Source organism: Malus sylvestris, chromosome 17 (assembly GCF_916048215.2).
Source record: "Malus sylvestris chromosome 17, drMalSylv7.2, whole genome shotgun sequence".
NCBI classification, from domain to species: domain Eukaryota; kingdom Viridiplantae; phylum Streptophyta; class Magnoliopsida; order Rosales; family Rosaceae; genus Malus; species Malus sylvestris.
The window spans coordinates 30067189-30087408 of NC_062276.1; the positions used below are offsets into that span (position 1 = coordinate 30067189).

Sequence of the window (20220 nt, forward strand, 5' to 3'; positions counted from 1 at the left end):
ACCTCTTCTCCTAGCCATTGACATGGTTTTATAGGTTTAGTTTCAAGCGTTTTTTTTTTTTTTTTTTTTTTGTAAAATCTATTTTTAGTTAATTCCCAAGTCATACTAGATGTCCACTGCATACAATGTAATTTGGATTGAAATGATGAATTTGACCCCTCCATGTGACAGTCACATGAGTTTATTTAACGAAAGACTAACGGAAGTTTGGATTGGAGCTCAATTGCTAACAAGGCTCACTACGAGGGTTTAATTAACAACATTTTCACCATGAGGGTCATATTAAAAGTGTCGTGTCACCACAAGGACCATGAAAAAACTTTGCCCATATAATAATGATAAAGTGAATGAACAAAATAGTGTTATATAAGAGTTGACTTGATTGATCATACAGTCTGATTAACCAACCAACTAGTACTACAGTTTAGTAATATTTCTCTCAATTGAGAGGTCTCAGATTCAAATCATATGAATGACAATGACGTATTATATTTTTTTTAGTTCAATACGTAATTAGTACCTGACCCATTATGTGGCATATACCCCAATACCAATGTCCAATGAGTAAAATATTTGTTATAGCTTTTTAATTGGCAGTTCATGCCTATTAGTTAGTCAACATGATCCATAAATTACGCATCCTATATGAGTGATGGCGAAGCCAAAATAAGAGAATTGAAAAAATGCCACGAGAGATCAATTAGAAGGTTGATTAGTAGTCGCATGATTTTGAATTTTGATAAACAAGCCACACAGATAACTGAGGTCGCGCCATGTGTGTAGGCTTGTAGCGTGACAGACTGGGCGGGCTGCCATGAAGGAGGAGTGATTTTTCAGCGTGATCGGAACACAGAATGATATATCATGTGTCACGATATAAATGGTGGGATATGTGTGTTAAAAAGTTAATAACTTAAAAAATAAAATTTCTCATCACTTCTATAAAAATACGTGATGTACTACCAATATTCCGGTCACAATGAAATTTTTTTCGTGAAGGAGATGGAACAAGCACTAGAAGGCTTGAATTGTCAACTTCGATTTTCCTCATCTCATCCATTTTTAATAGTGGCATTTAATACCACAGTCTAGTAGTATTCTTCTTCACTTGTCAGTGAGAGGTCTTAAATTCGATTTTCGCCAAATGCGAATTTGAACCATATTATTGCTAACCTATTGTGAGACTAAGCCCACCTCTCCTCCTTATTGTAAATACTATCTTTGTTAAAAAATAATAATAACTAGTCCCTGTGTGACTTGGTCTGCAAAGTTTTTTTTTTTTTTCAAACGGTGTGCAAAGTTAGTACATATTAGTCATAATACCCTATTACATTTTTATCTAATTTTGTTTAAATTTGTTTAGTATTAGGATTTTTAAGATTGAAGGTTTTAGAGATGACATATCAAGTCTTTCTCATTCTACAAATTAATTTGACTTTTTTGCCTAAATTTTTTTTTTTTGACTTTCTGATATTTTCTCTTTATTAAAACGGTCATTATCTCTCGTATATAAAATGTATATCAAATTTCAAATTGTAGGGAACAAATTCCACATGTTCGTAGAATTACTTGAACATCCTTGCAATCAAGAAATGATAAATTAGGCCACTTAGTACTACGGTCTGATGATATTTCTCTTCACTAGTAAGTAAAAGGTCTTAAGTTCAATTATCGCCAAAGGCGAATTTGAACCAAATTATGACTAGTTCATTGTGAGAATAAACTCACCATCTCTCCCTTAGTGTAAATAATATCCTTTGTTCAAAAAAAAAGAAAAAAAAAGAAATGATAAATTAGACCTGGTCAAACCGGTTTGGTGTTAATGGATTTGTGATTCTATTGAAGATACACTGATAGACTTATATTATGTAGTTTCACTTTTATTTACACTTTTCTTTATATGATAAAACCCTCACCCTATGTCGTATTGTGTACGTGATAAAATGAAGATTGAGAGACAATATATATGTGTGTGTGCGCGCGCGCGTGTGAGTGTAGTTATTAGTGAGCCGCTAATTCGTTCCTCTCAAACCTTCATGATATTGCTTTTGTGACATGCATATATTGTAGAATTATTAGAGAGACGGGTCAAAGGTCCACTACCAACAACACTGATATTATTCCTTACTTGGTAATTACCACATGCACAATTCATCATGTAATGGTTTTACCACAAAAAGCATTGGTATTTCAACGTATATAAACTTTTATTTTCTAAAAAATACGATCGATGTAGAATATTTCAACATATATACTAAGCAATAACATAAGAAGAAAATGTTAATTATGTTTTATGCGGTCGTATGGTTTGGCATGTAAAGACGTGGAAGCTTATAATCCCCATCGATTTCTAAGACACATCCAGTGGATCCAAACTTACAAAATCTGTTTTATTTGCATTTCACGCCAAGACTGTCTTTGTATGTAATTGTCATTAAACCTCACAAGTCACAAAAATGTTTATTTTTCATCCGGAATCTTTCTATTTTCACACTATTTTGGGGAAGGAAAAAACACATTCTGACCAAAAATAAAACCCAAGACTGTCTTTGTATGTATTTGTCATTAAACCTCACAAGTCACAAAAATGTTCGATTTTCATCCGGAATCTATCTATTTTCACACTATTTCAGGGGAACGAAAAAACACATAATGACCAAAAACAAAACATGACAAAAGCCTCCAAAAACTTTTTAATGGCAAGTTCGATACTAAACTTATTGGCGAGTTCAATAAGTCTTAGGTTAGAATCTTTTTAATGATAGATAAGTCTTAAATTAGACTCTTTTTAATAACGAGTTCGATACTAATTTACTTTTCTTATATCATTTGCGTACTAACTTATGCATAATGCAGTAGTTGTATTATACCCAATTAAAAACTATTTGACAATGGTCTTAGAACTAAAACCCTTTAAGCAGAGGTGCTTCTTGAAACAAGCATGAAGCATGAAGGGAAATCTATGAGGATGTGAAAGGTAAAGTCACACAATAGAGAAAGATCAAACTTTGCAATGACTTATAAAGAGATAGACCATACCTCTTATTCTGAATTTATTTTACGGTAAAACCTTAACTTCTTCTAGAATCTCGAAAGCACGGCCAAACAAGCAAATGAATGGAACATTTGAAAGCACCAGAGCTGAAAGAATCAATCTAAGGCCATCTCCAACCGAATGAGGGCTAGATGGCTCGTTTTAGCCCTATAGCCCTCCAAGAAATTAATATTTTAATGAACAGTGCATTACCACATTTCTTACCATCTCCAACCGAGGGCCAGAGGGTCATAGGCCAAATATAGCCATGTGACAAAAAACTATCTCCAACCAAGGGGGCCAAAGGGCCAAACATAATTTATTATTTAAATTTAAATACTACAACAACTTAAATTTAAAAACTACAACTACAACAAATTAAATGTAATATGATTAAATATTTAAAATAAATTGTGAAAACACTTACTTCATCGTAGTAATTGACGCCGCTTTCATGTCTACTTGCGGCGATTAACAGTTGTATGTTAAATTAATTTTTAATTTAACTGACCAATTACTAGTACAACTTAGTTTGAGATAGTCCCACATCGATCGTGAGAGAGAATTGAGCAAGCAAACAGGCATATAAAAGGAACACCCCAACATTGAACTAATCATACCTTTCTCGGCCTATAAATTTTTTTTTTTTTTTAATTTTGGCTAAAAAAAAATTCAAATCCAACCGTAACTGACGTCAGCTAGCCGTTGGTTTCAAATTTATGGCCCGGCCTGGGGCTAGCTGGCTGGCTCATTTGGGCCAGCCAGTTGCCCTTTTTCTCCTTTTTGGCCCGGTGAGGCCCACGAGCCCTTTGGCCTGTCCCTCAGTTGAAGACTGTTTTTCGTGTCATTTTGGGCTATTTTTGGCCCTCTGGCTGGATCTGTTCGAGATGGCCTAAGCTCTAGAGCCACAGTCTTAAAAGCCAAAATTAGCTAACACATTTGTAGGTAAGCTCACTTCACCATATAAACGCATTATATGTAGAATGAACACATATGCTGATGACAAAATAAAATACAGATGCCTGCAAGACATATAGGGGGCGTTTGTTTGCCCTCACTAAGTGGTACTGGACTAGACTGGACTAACAATTAGTCTAATTTAGTGTTTGTTTTGTACTAGGATTATCTTTAATGAGACTAAGAGGGACTCGCACGGACAAACTCCTTCGCTAGGAGTTCTTGGCCAGACCCCCCGATACCCATGGGATTGCTAAGACCTCGTCTACTCCGTCCTCAATCCTCATCGTGCTTTTATCTCTCTTGCTCTCTGTTCTTTTGAGCACCGACAACCACCATCACACCACAACTCGCCAACTCCAGCGAGACCATACCACCAACCTACCACCACTTTCTCCCTCTCTCCTCACCCTGAACCCAGAATTTCGAACTGAGGAAGATCCCGCTCTTACCGTTGTCTGTCCAACTCTAGTCGTCCTCCGATCCACCCTCGAGGAAGATCTCACACTCGCCGTCCTCGATTCAATACCGTCGAGGAGTTATGTAGGTTAATTTATTTCATTTCCTGTATTTTTTTTTGTTCAATTTTCAAACTCGTGATGCAACTCTAAAAAGGGCAGCAAAGCCTTGACCCGCAGCTCCAACACCGTCCCCTTTATCCAGCCCCACTAGCTTGTTAATCAGGTTTGTGTTAATGGGTTTGATAAAATTACGTTAAGTCTGAGACATTGCACCAAACGCTTCACTAAGTTAGTCCAGCTTAATCTAGTCTAAGCCAGCCCAGCTTAGTCCCTGAAGCTAGTCCAATCTGAGACTGTCCGGTGCAACAAACTCACCCATAAAGCACTACTCATATTAATTCATCTATATGGCCCAAAGTAAGTTAGAACTACTATTCAGTAGCTCAAAGAAAACCAAGAATTAACTTTGAAGGCAAGTGTCAAATTGTCTTAATGGATAGCGCATTTCTCTACAATTTACTACGTTCCAGATTTAAACTCTCTCCCTTTTTAGTTTAGTTGAATTTAGTGTAAATTATTCAATCATTTATCGAATTTTTTTGAAGAAGTATATGATTTAATGAGATGGTTGGATTTTGACATTATTATCCAAGGGTAGTGCTATATGTACACCCTTTTTAACTTCTTCACATCCCTCTCAATTTTTCAATCGTTAGATTGAATGAATTGAAGAGGATTCATGACAAAAAATTAATATAAAGGTGTATGAGAGGTAATACTGAGTGTGTAAATTGCACTTTCCTTATCCAAATGATTGTTCCAAATCTAGTCCAGTTAAGAAAATATGTGAGTATTTAATGGAGTCGGGCATGAAGAAGTAATGAATTCTCCCACAAATAAAAAGAATATCTTGTAAAAACCTATGTTACGTAGTGGTGGCAATGTGTTAAGCCTTTACATGATGGCGTGGATTCAAATCTCGTCGGTGGGTAATTTGATATCTAATCTTACAAAATCTATCGTTTGACAAAAAAAAAAAAAAAAAAAAAAAAAAAAAAAAAAAAAACCTATGTTATCGTTATCCCTAATTTTCTAATCATTTGAACGATTTTAACTGTCCTATTATGTATGAATGCTTTTGTAGAAAACACTTTTCTTTTCAATTTCTATATGTGGGAATACTTTTGTGAGAAGCATATCGAAATTTCAATCCACTTGGCATTACAATTTAGTGGTATTTTTTTTCACTTATAAATATGAGGTCTTATATTCTCGTGAATAATAAGTTTAGTACCAAATTATTACGATTGACTTATTATGTGGCTTAACTCAAATTTTTATCCCTTAATATAAATATATTATTGTATCAAAGAAATTCAAATTTTTTCAACACTTGAAATCACTATTTCACGAATTGATTTTGCAATTCCTCCTCACAAAAAACATTAAAAGTGCTCTATAACTTAACTAATAATTTTATCATTTTAGGTGGAATGTTCTAAGAAACTAAGTTAAAAGCATTCACCTCTATACTATTTATTAGGTTTGGCAATTCCTGACACAATCCGATAACCCAACACGACACAACACGAAATTAACAGGTGTTCGGGTCGACACGATAACAAATCGGGTCATTATTGGGTAACCCGATAAGCACATGTTAAGATAACGGTTTGGTTTGGATATACACGTGGATAACATGATAAACGATAAGCAAAATATTAATTTTATAATTTTATAACCCTAAAAAAATACTATAATAATTATATATATTAATTTAACAATTTTATACCCCTAAAAACTATAATAATTATATATATGGGATATGATCAAGGGACAAACAGTTTGACAAATATTTTTACACTTCTTTTAAACCTTTAGATTACAAAACATCCAAAGGTCCATATTCATTCATTAAATGACATGGATGCTTAAGGGATTTTAACTAATATTAATGACAAAAATTAAAACTGAAAAAAAAAATTCTGGAAAATTAAAAATAAATTTTAAAAATGGAATAAACCCTAACTAGTTGTAATCATGAAAACAAACTACCTGCAGACTTTGAGCCAATAACAAAAACAATGAAATCTCTTTTTAATTTGCCGATTGCGTATGCAAAGCTTGGATAAGATTGTTGCCAAAAGTCCCTTAATATCTACAGAAAAATCACCATTAGGTAAGCAAAAGTAGGCTTGGCAAACGGGTCGTGTCTGTCGTGTTCGTGTCGTTTTCGTGTAACACCTGTTATCTTAACGGGTCGTGTCGTGTCACACCCATTATCTTAACGGGTCCTTAACAGGTCGTGTCACTTTACCCAACGGGTAAAGTGACCCGACCCATTATGACCCGTTAAGAAAAATATATTTTTTTTTAAATTTGCACATACCACATATTGCCATATAAATATTACTTCAAAACATTAAAACATTTGTCATGTAAGTACTATAACTACACTCGAAAATAAGAGCCTAATAAAAAAATAATACATACACTACTAATCTATTATAAATATTAAATGTGCAAGGATATGCAAAATGAAAGAGTTTTTGTTTTCAAGGTTGTAAGTCTTTCTCAAAAGATTAAATCTCAGCCGATCCAAATGGTCATCAATTTTTTAAATTTAATTTAATATATATAATTATATTATATAATTACTATAGTTTTTAGGGGTATAAAATTGTTAAATTAATATATATAATTCTTATAGTTGATTCATACTTTTATTAAGTATATAACATAAGATTTTGTGATATCCACATCCACTAGTGTAAATATTTTAAATTGAAGATCAAATTCATTCTTTGTATTCATATATGGTCAAGGACTGTAGCTGTAAAAAATCATCAAAATTGGAGTTAAAATAACCGTTAAATCGTGATTTTTCGTTTATAACCGTCGAAAAGTTTTGTTCCGTTACTTGATCTCTGAATGTTTGTTTTTTGTGATTTTTTTCTTATGTGATCTCGAAGCATATACAAACAAGTTTAACGGTTGGGATCGTTGAAATTAGTTTCGGAGAATTCGTATCCCATCAAAACAATAGATTGACTAACACTTAAAGTTTATTTATACTTTCATTAAGTATAACATAAGATTTTGTGTTATCTACTTGTGTAAATATTTTAAATTGAAGATCAAATTCATTCTTTGTATTCATATAGGGTCAAGGAGTGTAGCTGTAAAAAATCATCAAAATCGGAGTTAAAATAACCGTTAAATCATGATTTTTCGTTTATAACCGTCGAAAAGTTTTGTCTCGTTACTTGATCTCTAAATGTTTGTTTTTTGTGATTTTTTGCTGATGTGATCTCGAAGCATATACAAACAAGTTTGATGATTGGAATCGTTGAAATTAGTTTCGGAGAATTCGTATCACCCATCAAAACAATAGATTGACTAACACTTAGAGTTTATTTATACTTTCATTAAGTATAACATAAGATTTTGTGGTATTTTATTTCTACTTTCATTAAGTATAACATAAGATTTTGTGGTATCCACTTGTGTAAATATTTTAAATTGAAGATTGAATTCATTCATTGTATTCATATAGGGTCAAGGACTATAGCTGTAAAAATCATCAAAATCGGAGTTAAAATAACCGTTAAATCGTGATTTTTCGTTTATAACCGTCGAAAAGCTTTGTCCCGTTACTTGATCTCTAAATGTTTGTTTTTTGTGATTTTTTGGTGATGTGATCTCGAAGCATATACAAACAAGTTTGACGGTTGAGATCGTTGAAATTAGTTTCAGAGAATTTGTATCCCATCAGAACAATAGATTGACTAACACTTAAGAGTTTATTTTTACTTTCATTAAGTATAACATAAGATTTTGTGGTATCCACTTGTGTAAATATTTTAAATTGAAGACCGAATTCATTCATTGTATTCATATAGGGTCAAGGAGTGTAGCTGTAAAAAAATCATTAAAATCGGAGTTAAAATAACCGATAAATCGTGATTTTTCGTTTATAACCGTCGAAAAGATTTGTCCCGTTACTTAATCTTTGAATGTTTGTTTTTTGTGATTTTTTGGTGATGTGATCTCGAAGCATATACAAACAAGTTTGACGGTTGTGATCGTTGAAATATGTTTCGGAGAATTCGTATCCCATCAAGTTCAATGGTGTATGTATACATATATATATATATATATATATATATATATATATATTAAGTAGATTTAAATCTATTTATTTTGTATGTATAATTGACCGGTACACAGAATAGTACATCACGTGTCATTATAAAAATAGTGGGATATATCATGTGCGATAAAAAGTTAATAACTTAAAAAAAAATATTCTCACCACTGCACTTCTATTAATTTTATTTTTTCCCTCTCTTTTTTGTTTCCTTTTCAACTTTTCATATAATTTTCACTTTTCCCTCCACCCTATCCATCCATCTTTCCCTAATTCCCTCTCTTTTTTGTTTCCTTTTCAACTTTTCTTATCATTTTCATTTTCCCTCCCTTTTTCTTCAAAAAGGGCGGCATTGCAGCAGGGAATGGAATGGATCAATTATGGAATCAAAATTCAAATCAATGGATGCATACATATTAATTAATAATTATTATAGTTTTTATAATTCAAAATTTAATCTATATATATATATATATATAATTATTATAGATAGTTAATATTTTGGGGTATAATTATTGTAGTATATATAATTATTATAATTATTATAGTTAATTTAATATATATATATATATATAGATATTTATTATAGTTTTTAGGGGTATAAAATTGTTAAATTAATATATATAATTATTACAATATTTTTTTAGGGTTCTAAAATTATAAAATTAATATTCTGCTTATCGTGTATCGTGTTACCCACGTGTATACCCGAATCAACCCGTTATCTTAACAGGTGCTTATCGGGTTACCCGATAACGACCCGAATCGTTATCGTGGCGACCCGAACACTTGTTAATTTCGTGTCGTGTCGTGTCAGGAATTGCCAGGCCTAAGCAAAACACAATCCTATATTCTTTATTATTTTCCTCTCTGCTTTTTAATTTTAATTTTAATTAACTTCTATATTTTATGCTTTTTGAATTTTATTTTTATGTTTAATATTAGTTAAAATCCACTTAAGCATCCATGTCATTTAATGAATGAATATGGACCTTTGGATGTTTTGTAATCTAAAGGTTTAAAAGAAGTATAAAAATATTTGTCAAAATGTTTGTCCCTTGATCCTATCCCTATATATATATTAAATATAATTTTTAAAAATTGGAGACCATTGGATCGGCTGAGATTTAATCTCAGCCGTCCATTGTGCATTAGGTTGGAGGCTAATATATTTTTATATGGTATAGTACTATTGTTTTATTTCTTTTCATAATTATTTTGGTAAACTTCTCATAATTTGAATTGTTTTTAATGTTTGATTTTTCTATACTTAGTTTATGCGAAAGAGAGTTATGATGTGGAAAACCTTACTGAAAACATCATTAACATAACTCTTGAAGGCAATAGATCATGCCAAAGTTCCAATACAATTTCTTCATGATGATCGATGAAAATTGAGGATTTTGTAAAAGGAATAACATGCAAGCTTTGAGTTCCATTGGTAAGGTTTAAACTTTTGAGAAAGGCTTCACAACATTGAAAACAAAAACTCTTTCATTTTGCATATCCTTGCACATTTAATATTTTGTAATAGACTAATAGTGTATGGATGGTTTTTTTTTAGGCTCTTATTTTCGAGTGTAGATGTAGTACTTAAACGACAAATGTGTTTTAATATTTTGAAGTAATATTTATGTGGCAATGTGTGGTATGTGCAAATTTAAGAAAAAAATTATATTTTTCTTAACGGGTCGGGTTGGGTAAAGTGACTCGACCTGTTAAGGACCCGTTAAGATAACAGGTGTGACACGACACGACCCGTTAAGATAACAGGTGTTACACGAAAACGACACGAACACGACAGACACGACCCGTTTGCTAGGCCTACTATTTATACAAAAAATAATCAATCTTGTATCTGATTTAGAAATTTCTCCTTTGTATTATACTTAAAATAAAGAAAGGGTAAATCTCAGTTTATTACCCTCAAGTTTCACGGTTTTCAACATTTAGTACATGAATTTTTTTTCGTCCAAGAGTCATACCTAAAGTGTTAATTTTGGGACAGTCTCAAACATCTGTTAGTCTAGCTGTTAAGTCTTTCGTTAACTGATGACATGGAGCTCATGTGGACAATGACTGGACGCCACATGTCATTAAGGGTCCACGTGAAAATAAAAAAAATAAAAAAATAAAAAAACCAAAATTTCAGAATTCAAAACTCCCTTCCCATTCCTCTTCTTCCCAACCGCCTTCCCGATGTCTGGAAACACTGGCAGCCATCTCAGCACGTGCAAGCCCCTACGGGAATCCAGTTCTGGCGGAATGGAACCTCATTTCCCCTTTTCTCCGCGCCCAATTCTCCACTCGCGAAATTGGCTTGGCGAATGGGGTTTCCTGATTCCACATCACGAACCCTACAAGATCGCTCAAAATGCTCGAACCCAATACACTATTTTCATGGAGGGTTGAGGCGCCTCTAAATCCCCGTACGGACTACAAGTCGTGGAGGGCGTTGGCGAAGTCGAAGACATTCGTGTTGGTGCGCTTAGCCATGGTAGCATAGGAGGCGGAGGCTACGACGCTGATGTGGGTTAGGGTTTCGAGGGTAGAGGGCTTCATGGATTTGAATCCGACTAATTGGGTGATCTGAGACTGGCTATGGCGAATTGGAACTCTGGTGGGATCAGGTTTTGGATTGGAGGTGCTGGGCTTTGTTTGAGTTTTGGGATTTTGTGTCATGATTTGGATTTTTGGGACATGGTGGTGGTGGCGTTGGCGGATTGGAAGAAGATTTAGTGTTGCAGATGAGGAATGGGAATGTGGTTTTGAATTTTAAAATTTTGGGTTTTTTTTTTGTTTGAAATTTTAATTTCCACGTGGACCCCTTAATGACACGTGGCTCCCAGTCATTGTCCACATGGACGCCACGTTATCAGTTAACAAAAAACTTAACAACCAGACTAACGAATATATAAGACTGTCCCAAAATTAACATTTTAGGTATGACTCTGGACGAAAAAAATTCCATGTACTAAATGTTGAAAACCACGAAATTTGATGGTAGTAAACTGATATTTACCCTAAAAGCAACATTCAAAATGCGGGAAGAAAAGAATAAAACAGATGGGTGGCGGATGACAGTAGTTCCAATATTAGCCAATCATCAGGAGTTGGATTGTGGACAGAACCAACATCTTTAAATCGGAATAAAATTAAAACTGTCTGACAAATATCAAAGTTTTTTTTTTTCTCTCTCTCTCTCTCTCTCTCTCTCTCTCTCTATGCCTTCCAAGCAAAAATTTCACTGTTCCAAAATCACAATCCCTCCCTTATTCAGCTCAATTTTTTTGCAAGTTTTTTAATTCTTAATCTCATGCTTTTTGTCTCTCAGAATAGAAGGAGAATATATAGATGGGCTTTTTAGCAAAATGGTCTCTAAGATTTGCATAACACATAACTTTAGTCCCTGAGATTGGAAATCAATAGAAGTAGTTCATGAGATTGTCCACTATCTGTTATTTTGGTCATTCAATTAAAAAACTCAGTTAAGTGGTCCCTGAGCTTTTTAACGTTTTAACGGAATGACCAAAATGATGGATGGTGGATAATCTCAGGAACCAAAGTTATGTGTTATGCAAATCTCAGAGACCATTTTGGCTAAAAATACCCTCAACTTAATGGAGCTTTTTAACAGAATGACCAAAATAATGGATAGTGGACAATCTCAGTGACCACTTCTATTGATTTTCAATCTCAATGACCAAAATTATGTGTTATGCGAATCTTAATGACCATTTTGACTAAAAAGGCTATATATATATATATATATATATATATATATATATATATATATAGAGAGAGAGAGAGAGAGAGAGAGAGAGAGAGAGAGAGAGAGAGAGAGAGAGAGAGAGTTTAGATGCGGTCGCTAACCACTAATACTCATTGATTATAACCTTAGTGGTTTTCAATTTTTGATCAAAATCCTTTAACTTTGTACACCTCAGCATATTAATATTAGGGTTAATCTCTGTTTACTACTCTGAAGTTTCGTGGTTTTCAACATTTAGTACATGAAGTTTTTTTCGTGCCAGAGTCATACCTAAAGTGTTAATTTTGGGACAGTCTCATACATCCGTTAGTCAAACTGATAACTCTGCCGTTAAATGATGATGTGGCGCCACGTGTCATTAAAAAAATAAAAATAAAAACTATTAAAATAATTAATAAAATAAAAGTAAAAAAAATTAAAAAACCATCATCTCCTACCTCTTTCCCCCACCCCGATCCCAACCATCATTCCCTCCTACCTTACCCCCTCCCCTTGCGAGAAAAAACCCATCATCTTCTACCTCCCCTGATCCCACCCAACCCTTCCTCTCTTTTCTCCTCTACGCCCACCCAACCCTCCCTCCCATGCCCGATCTAAAACCCTCTTGGACTGGCGAAGATGAACAAGATCGTGGTGAGATCGTTGGTCGGCGGTCTGCACGGTGCCCGAAACTACACCGCTGCATTTCCACGACGGTTGCTGCTAGGCTGTTGGACGACGTCGAGTTCCTGAGCAGCCGGAGCAACGACGGTGTTAGCAAATCTGGGGATGGCTTCGAAGTTTCTAGGTTTTGGTAAGAGAGAATGAAGGAAGGGTTTGGAGCTTGCTCAGTCTGTGGTGTCGCGGCCTTGAACCGGACTCATCGAGGTTGCACATAGTAGAACATTCCACATCGCCACCAACAACCTTGTCTGCCTGCCAACACCACACACATCCCTTACGCCGCCACCAGGATCCGATCCGACCCAGAGTCGCTCTTGGCTTGTAGATCCGAGTAGGGGTGTGGTGGGGTGTGAGTTAGTAATGAAATTAGTCAAACTTGGTTATTTGACTAATGAGGTGTAAATCAATAGGTTTGTAGGTGTAGGAAGGTGTAAATCAATGGGTCAACCAGATTTGGTTGATTGGAGTGGTTTGAGGTGATTTGCTCTGGTTTGGGTGGTTTGAGGAAGGGTGTTGCAGGTGCAGAAGAGAGAAATGAGGGAAAGGGTGCGAGTTGCAGAGGGAAGAAGGAAGGGTTTTGTGATGGAGGGGGTGGAAGGATGACTGTGCAGGTGGGAAAGTGGTGGAGAGGGTGGAGAAAATGGAGGGATGTCGGGGAAGACGACGGGTTCTGGGTTGGATCGACGCGCAGGTGGGGCATTCGGTGGTGTACGAGTTCGACGTGCAGAGGAGAAAGTGATGAACAGAGAAGGACTAGGCCTATGTAGAGGGAAAGGGAGAAAAAACAAAAGGGGATCTGGGGAGAAGGGGGAGGGGGAAGGGGAAGGATGGATGTGCAGATGTGCAGAGGGAGAAGGGAGGGAGGTCAGGGTGGGGAAGACAAAGGAGATCTGGGGATTTTTTTGTTTTTTTACTTTTATTTTATTAATTATTTTAATAGTTTTTTTTTAATTTTTTTAATGACACATGGCGCCCAGTCATTGTCCACGTGGACGCCACGTCATCATTTAACGGTAGAGTTAATAGTTTGACTAACGGATGTATGAGACTATCCCAAAATTAACACTTTAGGTATGACTCTGGGAAGAAAAAAATTTCATGTACTAAATGTTGAAAATCATGAAACTTCAAGGTAGTAAACACTGATTAATATTAATATATTTCTATGTCAACAATAAAACTTGAGATTTTATGGTATTTAAAATCTCACATCTAATGAGGTATAAAAAAAAGGGGCCAACAAAAAATATGGAATTTTTTTCAAAATTTTGATTGAATAAAAAATCAATATAACAATATAATTCCTTTTGAAAATGTATACTAATCATTTACGCATATATATGTATCAATCAATTGGAAACAGTGTTAAAAAGTGTCAACAGAATGTATCCAACATTGTTATGAATTTGACCAAAAGAAAACTTTGTTATGAATGACAAAATAGTCGTCACATGTCAAAAGAATGTACCAGTACATTCGTCATATGTAATTATCTATGGGGTACAATTTCAACATTGTTCCAAAAGTAAAATGTTTTAACATGTAACTCATATAAATGTTTTGAAAGAATGTACCCATATAATTATGGGAGCTTTATATATAAAGACAAAAACTTTCATTATATTTCAAGGAACTCCACTAGTTCTTAAACATGTCAATGAGAGACAAAAACATAAAAACAACTAAAGCCCAACCCAAAAACATGAAAACAATGTTTTAAAATACCAGTTATACCCCTAAGGCTTTAGATTAAACAAAACCCAGCCCTCACAACTCCAACAAAATTAATATATTCCATAAGCTCAACTCATCATCCACTATTTATGTAACATCCCACATTTCCCATGAGAGTGAATCATCTATGCCTTATATGTATATTCTCATCTCTACCTAGCATGAGACATTTTGGGAGCTCACTGGCTTTGGGTTCTGTAGGAACTTCAAAGTTAAGAGAGTTCGCACGAGAGCAATCTCAAGATGGGTAACCCACTGGGAAGTTCTCATGTGAGTTCTCAGAAACAAAACTGTAAGGGCGTGGTCGGGGCCCAAAGTGGACAATATCGTGCTACGGTGGAGTCAAGCCCGGGATGTGGTGGGGGGCCGGGCCGGGATGTGACAATTTGATATCAGAGCCAATCCATGGCCAGATGTGTGTCGACGAGGGCGTCGGGCCCCTAAAGGGATGGATTGTAACATCCCACATCGCCCAGGGGAGTGGATCATCTATGCCTTATATGTATATTCTCATCTCTACCTAGCACGAGGTTTTTTGGGAGCTCACTGACTTCGGGTTCCGTAGGAACTCCGAAGTGAAGCGAGTTCGTGTGAGACAATCCCAGGATGGGTGACCCATTGGGAAGTTCTCGTGTGAGTTCTCATAAACAAAACCGTGAGGGCGTGGTTGGGGCCCAAAGCGGACAATATCGTGCTACGGTGGAGTTGAGTCTGGGATGTAGTGGGAACCCGGGACGGGATGTGACAATTTATGCAGAATCGGTTTTGAAACTATATGCAAAATCAGTTTGTATCATATATTACTAAAATCAGTTCAATCTGTCCTTGACCATATTTGTAGAATCAGTTCAACTCGTCATTGACTATTTTTGCAGAATCAGTTTAACCCGTCATTGGCCATTTTTGTAAAATCAGTTCAACTCTTTGCTGACCATTTTTACAGAACTAGTTCAATCAATCATTGACCATTTTTGCAGAAACAATTCAACTCGTCTTCGACTATTTTTGCAGAATCAGTTCAACCCGTCTTCGACTATATTTGCAGAATCAATTCAATCAGTTATCAACCATTTTTGCAGAATCAGTTCAACCCGTCCTCAACCATTTTTGCATAATCAGTTCAACTCTTGCTCGATCATTTTTGTAGAATTAGTTCAACTCGTTATCGACCATTTTTGCAGAATCAGTTCAATCAGTCATCGACCATTTTTGTAGAATTAGTTCAACCTATCATCGACCATTCTTGCATAATCAATTCATCCCGTCCTAAACCATTTTTGCATAATCAATTCAACCCGTCTAAAACCATTTTTACATAATCATTTTAATTAGTCATCGGCCATTTTTGTAGAATCAGCTCAACCTGTCCTCAGCTATTTTTACAGAATCAGTTCAACCCGTCATCAACCATTTTTTACATAATTAGTTCAATAAGGCATTGATTATTTTTGCAGAATCAGTTCAACCCATCTTCGACGATTTTTGTAAATCAATTTTAAATATATGTAAAATCAGTTTTGTATATATTTTTTTAGTAAAATCAATTTATATAATTTCTCCATATATAAAGCTCCCTAGTATAATCAGTTTATATTTTTTCAAAAGAAAATAATTTAAAAATTAAAAATTAACTTAAAAAATTAAGTGGGAAGTGGATCCCACCCATACTTTCCACCTACCATCCCACCTCCTGACCTCCCATTCCTCTTCGTCACCCTTAAACTCACAATCCATCATTATTCACGACTTCATCCTCTCCAATTTGTTTCTTCTTCTTCGGACAAATTTCAGAACTTCCAATCTACAAGTCGGTTTGACAAACGGTTTTTTACTACGGAATCAGTGAATGTAACCTAACTAGCTAAGGTAATTTTTAGAAACATGCATTCTGGTTTTGAAAACCCTGAGCTTTGAGATTCTTTGACTAATTAGGCTCAAATTCTCATGTTTCCTAGTTTTCTTGGGTTTGTTTCTGACATTCGAATTTTCATTGGTGCAACTGAAGAATTATTAGAAGGATTGAGAAGCACTTTTGACTTCTCATTCTTCGTTCTTCTTCCTCCGTAGGTCTGAAATTGAGAAACAGAGAGAACAAAACCAGTGTTGGCCATGAGTCCATGACTGTTCAAGATTTTTTGCAGATAAACTTCACGATCAGACTCACGTTTCTTGCTTTCATCAACGATACCAACTCACCATTCGAAGTCGTTAAATCTGAATCGTCGGAATCGACGATGACTCACCCTGTGAAATGGGAATTCAAACAGGGGTTTTAGTTGGAATACCTTCCTTCATAACGCAATCAAACATGAACTCAGATCCTCGAATCAAATGTAAAAAAGAGAGAAAGAAATTGGAACGAAATCGAACGGAGACAGAACAAGAGTCAGTCACGCGAAGAAGGGCAATTTGGTCACTTACGCACCACCAGAGAAAATGTCCATGATGTCACTTTAAACTTTATTAAAATTTGTCTCTCCTTGAAATAATTAAAAAATGTTGTCTCAATTTAAAGTTAAGCATTAAAGGTGTATACTATATGTACTATCTATTAATCCGTGAGGATTATACTTTGAACTATTTGGCCGAATTCCTCATTCTTGAATCTTTCTGACTTTCTAACATTTTGGTTCGCATCGGCTCTGTTCGTAATCTCAGTATCACCTCCTGGTACTAAAAGATATCTTAGCTAATCTTGAGTTACCCTACTGCTCTTCGTATCATTTCTGAAGTAGATAGACTTTCTAGGAGGACCACTTAGACGTCAAAGTTTTTAGTTGAGATCGTCAGTCCTTCAATCACCGAATCAGCACCCTATCGAGCGAATCTTCACCACTAGTGATTTAATATTCTTGGAACTACTGTTGTAATGAATTTTTGTGAATTTTGGGTCGAGGAAAAATCTATATTTTTGTTCGTTAGTTTTCATTAGACTATCATTCAAGTTGAGTTAGCGTCCGACCATTTCAATTGCTATCACATAATCAAGTTAAGTATTTATACATATTCAAGCAGCTGAGTTGTATATTCAATTGAGATATCTTGTACTCTTTATTTAATGGACTTGTTTTGACCCTTAAACTCTGGAGTGTTCTTTTAGCCTTCTCGACATGGTTTCTCGCTAAATTCATGAGGAATTCACGATGGATCAACTTGGTTGAAATGTGCACCCAATTTCATGTCGATTCTAACAGTAACATTAAGAGTATAACCCTTTCGCAAGCTTACCATACTTACTAGGAAGAATTCTAAGTGGCCTTGGGGACTAAGCAGTCTTTTAGCATGGAATTGGTGAAGGTAGAAATGTAGATCCTAAGCTTGGCGTTTGTGGTGTCAATTTCTATGTGTGGCTCGAAATGGTAACCGTCAATTGAAGGAAGTGGTCAGAGTGAGAGTTCCTCTAATATAGGTTTCGAATCTTATACTTCTCGATCAGGAGAGCGATCATTGTGGTTAGTCATGAAAGATATGTTTTACGACAAGTGTTCGTCTTTACGCATCTTTCAACTATTTCACTCCAGGACCTTATTTTTCGTAGGTACGTGGATGTTGAAGCACTTCTAGCAGCTCTGATTGGTGCACTTTGGGGTAGTGCGGGAGCACAATCGAGGCATGAATTGGACGATTTTATGCACATTTTCACATTGAGGGGAAAATAGTATTTTGGCACCCTCGGGAACTTCTTACTTGCTTACCAAGACATCAGTGAGTTATCGGTATTACGGGCTATAGACTGTAATATCGAGGGCTTATTTGTTGGGTTTGCTAAGCAAGTGGGCAAGTCGGCCTGTCTACGGCAGTAGTTATTAATTAGCTATGGTTTGGACTTGACTCAAGACCAATGTTCTAAAAAACGCTAAGCGCTAGTCGGGCGGTGGGCTAGCGCCTAGCGCCTAGGCGGCTAGGCGGGATCTAGACGGGCGCCTAGGCCGATATAGGTAAATTTCTTATATATTATATGAATTAATTAAATTTATTATATCAGATATAAATAATTATTGAATAATATGTTATTTCTTATAGAAGAACGTACATATGTGAATGTTTTATGTACATATCTAATATGCTTGCCTAGGAAAAAAAAAACAAAATATTATCTAAATGATTTATAATTTATAATTTATATAACATTTATATACATATAATATACATCCCAAACTTTTAAAACTATAATAAAAAAATAAAAAAAAATAAAAAAACCACGCAAGTGGGTGGTTTCATATTTAAAACCATCTGATGAGTGGGTGGTTTCATAATTAAAACCATCTAACTCTTTCACATCACCCAAGAACCCATCACCAGCTTTTGAATTTCGTTTCTTCTTCTTTACCCTTTCAGAACCTAATCTTTTAGTCTCTCTCTCTCTCTCTCTCTCTCTCTCTCTCTCTCTCTCTCTCTTTCTCTCTTGACACTCTCTTCCCTCATGCCTCATCTTCGTTCTTCTTCTTCGGCCTTTCACTTTCAGAACCTCAAAATTGGATCTCAAATCCAACTTGCGCCACCACATATTGAAATGTTTAATACTTTCTCTCTCTCTCTCTCTCTCTCTCTCTCTCTCTCTCTTTTCCCTCATTTTCACAGAGACGCAGAAATTCGTCGGAGCTCTGCTGCTATGTACGAGATCGGAAGTTGTAGATTCGGTTGCAAAAATTGCAACGAGATTCAAACCGCCTAGCGCTGCCTCCTAAGTCCTCCCTGCCTAATTGAACGTTTTGGTCTAAATCGGGTCGGAGCTCCGCCGCCCAGCGCCTAAGCGCCGCCTAGGCTGATTTTTAGAATACTGCTCAAGACACACCCATTCTCGGAGTACGTGACGTTACGAATGCTTGAGCAAGGCCCATTTTCATTTTTTTTTTTGGTTTTGATTTTCAGTGCAAATATTTTACATTACATTACTATATTTATATATTTGTGTCTTTGCCATTACGAATTTTGGGTGAGTCATTTCCACTTTCGATTTTAAACTCAGTACAAGTATTTGAATCCTACGTTAGTATATACCTATTTTTTCTCGTCATCTTATTATACGCATATATTTTTGACCTTATGTTATTACATAATAATATGTATTTTCAACTTTATATTTTTACATAAGTATTATACTATACTATTATTATTGAGGAAGGAAAAAGGTATGAGCTTGGAGGCATGCAAGAGGAATCATTGCAATCCGATCGCGACGGAATGACATTCTCTTTTATGCAGCCACTCTAACTTGATTTCTTCTTTATATATGTTTTCTTCCTAGTTTCTAGTATGTTTATGTATAGCAAGTTATTTTAAATTTCGGGGACGAAATTTTCTGAAGGGGGTAGATTGTAACGACTCGTCTTCAAATATTATGATTTTTATAATTTTAAAGCATGAATTTACAAAAATACCCTTCGAGGCAAAAATGTTGACTTTTGTTGACCGCCTTGTTGTGTCACGTATGATTCGTTTCCTTGGC

At 35.3% G+C, this 20220-nt stretch overlaps 1 protein-coding gene and 1 pseudogene across 1 annotated transcript in view; one reads left to right on the forward strand and one right to left on the reverse strand.

The window, feature by feature from the left end:
- Nucleotides 1-20220, forward strand: part of LOC126609653 (protein PLASTID MOVEMENT IMPAIRED 2-like) — a 62000-nt gene that overhangs the window by 24763 nt on the left and 17017 nt on the right. The window lies entirely within an intron of this gene.
- Nucleotides 10685-11304, reverse strand: LOC126611955 (transcription initiation factor TFIID subunit 8-like; annotated as a pseudogene).